A 4,942-nucleotide genomic window follows, 5' to 3' on the forward strand; every position below is an offset into this window, starting at 1 on the left:
AAAAAAAAAAAAAATTTAAATAGCATTTATTGACATTGGTATAACATAATGTTCCTACAATAATAAAATTTAATTTTATCCTTTTCTTGGGGGGATATCTGGAGTCAAAGTCAGGACCTCATGCTTGCCAGGTAGGCACTGTGCCACTGAGCTAAATCCCTGGCCCTAAAATTTCATTTTAATTATACATCTTCATCTAACTCAGAAAATATTTCCATTACATAAGTCATTGACTGTCAAATTGTTCATGGGGAGAGAGTCATGTCATAAAGTACTTTGAAAGTTGGAGAATGAGTGTCTTTTTTTCTGAGCCATCAAAACCGAATATAAAAATTCTATTTATTTTTAACTTAATGTCCTGTTCCCTCCCTTATATGTCATCTCTAATCCTTCCTTGAATTTTGCAAAAAGAGTTATTATCATGACGAATCCAGTTTATAGGTGAGCAAACCAAATGTCTGAAAGACTGCAAAATTGCTGAAAGATACAGAGTTAAGTAAAGCTGTGATTCAAGCCTGGCTCTGTCTGGCTTCAGTCCGTTTCTTTCATATTTATTGCCTATGGAGAGTAGCTGGTCTTTCTAAATGTTCAAGAAAGCTGTGAAATTTCTGAATAAAAGGCACAAGACCTTGAGGGCTGGGGATTTAGCTCAGCGGCACAGCACCTGCCTGGCAAGCACGAGGTTGTGAGTTTGATTCCTGGTACCAGAAAAAAAAATCAAAAAAAAAAAAAAAAAAAAAAAAAAAAAAAAAAGGCACAAGATCTTGCCACAATCTGTGGTTGATCTTATTCTTTTGGTCCATTAGCTATACAAATGAGTTTCAAATTACACTCACGTGCACACACACAAAAATCAGTGTGGCCTTCAGCATAAATTATTTGAGTTGATGGATGTGCGCAAACTTGTACCTGAGAAAAGTCATCTCATCTAAATATACAGGAAATAGGCCATAAACGCAAGTTTCTTTTCAGCAAAAGAGAATTATGAAACTACACGTTGGAATACTGCCTGTATTTCTTGTCATGTTTCAGGAAAGTATAACTGTAAAAAAGAAATAAGTACAATAAAAAGCTTAATATAGTTTCATAAGACAACTAAAATAGAAGAGCCTGGCCATGCTGGGGTGATGGGAACTTGGAGAGGCACAAAAGTTAACATTTTCGCCTTGTACATCACCAAGGACTACTGTGACCTCCAAACATAAAGATATTACACTGAATAAATCACTGTGCTGCCATTCATTCTTTAATGTCCTTTTTGTTGTCCTTTCAACTTTCTTTTACCTGCAGATTGCTGAGACACCAACAGTTAAAAACTTCCTGGAGTACTCTACTAGGAGAAAAAATGCGGTGACACTAAACCAGAAAAGAAGGCTGATAGCAGAGGCAATAATGAGTTTTGTATAGATAAAGGGATAGAATATGAGTGACAGAAAGATATTATGCATTTCCATTGAGAAGAGGAAAATAGGGAAGGTCAAATCTGAGAAGGGTGCCCTATGGACTTAGAAGCACAAGAATGATTTTTTTCAGTGGAATAGTGTTTGAAAATTATAGATACTCTGCTAGGCAAGTTTTTCTTATAATGCTGTAGTGCTGTAGGTACAGTACTGCCCTGGAAAAGGAATAGTCTTTCAGTGACCTTTTCCAGACCATGATTAAAATTCAGTTTACCAGTTTTCTCATTACCTGTCAAGATATGTGTAAAATAATGATTCAATGCTAATCTGACTTGACTTTCTTATCCTGGGAATTTATATAGTTCTTCATGGTGAAAAAAAAATCAAAAGAGATAGATAATCTTGATAGTCTCCTATGCAACAGAGCTGCTGGTTTCATTTAAATGGAAATGTGCATTTTCATGGAAATTCAGGCTTGTATTGATGAACAAAGATAAGCTGCTACTACTAAATAGAATAATGACATACAAAGAAGTGTTCTAGAAATTGCATATAAAAATAGTGAATTTTACAATAAAGGATAAAGAGATTTTAAGACTACCTATTTATCTACCTATCTAAACATTTATATTGATAAATTAGATTTTCTAATGTTTTGTGGTGGAAAAATTTGGATGGTTACAAAGCTGAAAATCCTACAGAGAGGTTGTGCAAAATAGGTTGAATACAAATATCTCTGATGAGTGACTTTTTCATTTTTTAATGAAAAAATTAATGAGTATGTTGTCTTTTTCAGTATTAGCTATGTAATAAACATTGTTTTGTGAATGTATTAAAAATATCATAGGTTTAATATATCATTTATCATGGCCTTAATAAATTAATGTGGTTATTTTTATATTAACTTTTTATAACTCATTTATATTTATTGTATACTGGGCCTTCCAACTAGAAGCTTGGAAAGAACTTGCAACTGTTTCCATGCCAAAAATAGCATCCAAGTCTTGTGGATTTTTGCTTGGTAATGAATTGCAGATTCATGTACTCCATTCTAATCCCTAGGTTAGGGTTTCAATCCTGCCTGAATGTCTTTCTTTCTACCCCACCTCAGCCAAGTATCTATAGTGCCACTTAGCTCAATTAATTTATATATTCAAGGGAACTATCTGATGTACCCTGGTGATGTGACAAGGAGTACAGGAAACAGCCAATCGGTGGAGCAAAAAGAAACTAGGGACAATATAAGTTTCCTTAAAGCTGGGCAACTAACCAGTTTGCAAACTCATATGAGATGTTCCATAACTAATTTGTCTACAATTTTCTACAAAATTTTTCTACACTTTTTCTGAGTCCCAATGATGTTGGGCTTCAGAAAATGACATCTCAAATATGTCACTTTTGAGGACAGACTGAAGGACGCTAGTGGGGCCTCAGCAGGGCTTTCCTGTCTCCCACCCTCTTCTTCCTGAAGCAATTCACGGAAACCAGAATTCTTCTTTCCCAAAGTGAGTCAGAGAAAGTAGATGCGCTACTTTAACATTTTCCTGCTTTTCCACACATGCACAGACCATATAGAAATTCTCTTGCCTCCCCTGGCTGATAGTAGATCATGAGTCTCATTTTAAAGGGTTTTTATCTCATATCCATGAGCAGGGAGTGAATGCTACACAGTGAGGCCAAGAAGAATGTGAACAGATAGATAAGCCTTGCAGGACTCCCCTTCAGTCTTTATCATTATGTCACACTCCTTTGTCCAGTCACATTTCTATGTAGCTGCTGACAAGCTTTTATCAAAAATAAGCTTTCATTAGTAGTTTTCCCTAGGTCTTTCAGTCTTCATTTCTGAAGGCTTTCCGGATCTGTAAAACTTTGATTAAGTAAATGTGTTATGCTTTTCTCTTGTTAATTGGTCTTCTGCTACATGAAAGTTTGCTGTGACCCTTATGATGGGTCAGCCAATTCCACCTTTATTCTGGACAATACTTTCTCCACACTGCTGCTGTGGGAAATGTGCACACACTCACTAGTTTTTTTGTTGGTTTCTCACAAATGTTTTAGAATAAAACAACCTGAACGAGTTAATCACTGTTGGGTATTGCCAGAAAGAGGAACATTAGGCTACAACAGCATTGTCTCAGAAAGCACTTCCATTTTCACACTTTTCTAAACATGGGTAGGAAAAGGATCCTTACCATATTGTTTGAAAGGTGAAGTAGTCCAGGAGGAGCAAAGAAATAAAATAGACACTAATACATAAGATTGACCAAATAAGAAAAATGAGAAAAATCCACTACAGTTGAAATTTAGATAACAACTAGAATGTGATATTAAAATAGCCTCATTAGTAGTTATTGCTTGCTTTGTCACTGTTAGAGACTTCTTTTTAGAGAAAAATTTACACTTTGGTTAGGAAAAAAATCCCAAATACTGAGGAAAGTTTTAATTTCCTCATACTGTTTAAACTTCAGATACTTGACTTTATCTGTCAACATTATGATTTCACACACTGACATTTAATTTATGCACAAAAGGGTACAACCAAAAATGATTCTATGGTGTCTATGTGTGAATTGAATAATGCAGACATATCGTGCAGTGTGCTATAGAAGTTATTCAACCTCTTCTCTATTCTTCAGTTGTCCAAATAGAACAAACCCCTACACTAAATGAATATAATGCATTCACTATTTGCAATTATGCCTATTGATGTGCTTTTTGCTCAGCAGAAGAGAGAATCTGGTTCTATTCCAGATTCTTAGTCTTCTAGATAAGAAAGCCTCTTTGCTTTGTACAGGACCCTTGTGCTAGTTGCCGGCCACTTCTGTGATGATCCACTGTGCACAGAGAATGGAATGAGGTCAGGAAGAACTCTCTCTAAATATCCCTAGAATTCTTGAGGTAGGGTTGGTATTCTGTGTACCTGAGAAATGGGTTTAGCTTCTTCACCATATAACCAGTAGAGTTACACCCACCTTTGATTTTGGAGGAGCCCTACATTGGGTTTAATGCTCTGTTGTCACCATCTTAAAATTCTTAAACATTTTTTATCAAGGTATTGTCTTTTCATTTTGCATTAGGCTCTGAAAATTATACAGATTGGCCATCTATGGAACAGGGGTTGGAAAGGGACAAATGGTAATAAGACACTTTCTTTTTTTTTTTTTTTTTTGCAAAGATGTGATAACTGACTGCAACAGCTATGCTGCAACAACCATCACTATATTCTCTTCCAAGGATCACACATTCACTGCATCTATAAGAAACCTATAACCTCTTCAGGACCTAGACTCCCTCTCTATTTTAGGAAAACATGCTTCCTCACCCCAGCCTGCTGCCTTTTTAGCTGCATACATGCTGCCTTGTCAGTGATTGTAGATAAGTGTGTCTATACAATGAGTCTGAATCACTGAGATGTTAATGGATATGTTTGCAGTTTTCAGTTTATTGTCTGAAAGACAGACTGAACTCTTTCTCAGTTTCTCCTATGGACTAGATGGCAGATGTGCTGGTGACTCAGCTCTGCCCCTTCCAAGGAGGAAGGT

The 4,942-nt window shown here is 36.0% G+C and overlaps 1 protein-coding gene across 4 annotated transcripts in view; it reads right to left on the reverse strand.

Annotated features, from left to right (window-relative positions):
• The window catches only part of Epha6 (EPH receptor A6), an 822,128-nt gene that overhangs the window by 280,741 nt on the left and 536,445 nt on the right, over positions 1–4,942 (reverse strand). The gene's annotated exons all lie outside the window — the stretch shown is intronic.

Source organism: Chinchilla lanigera, unplaced genomic scaffold (assembly GCF_000276665.1).
Source record: "Chinchilla lanigera isolate Chin_1 unplaced genomic scaffold, ChiLan1.0 scaffold00006, whole genome shotgun sequence".
Classification (NCBI taxonomy): Eukaryota; Metazoa; Chordata; class Mammalia; order Rodentia; family Chinchillidae; genus Chinchilla; species Chinchilla lanigera.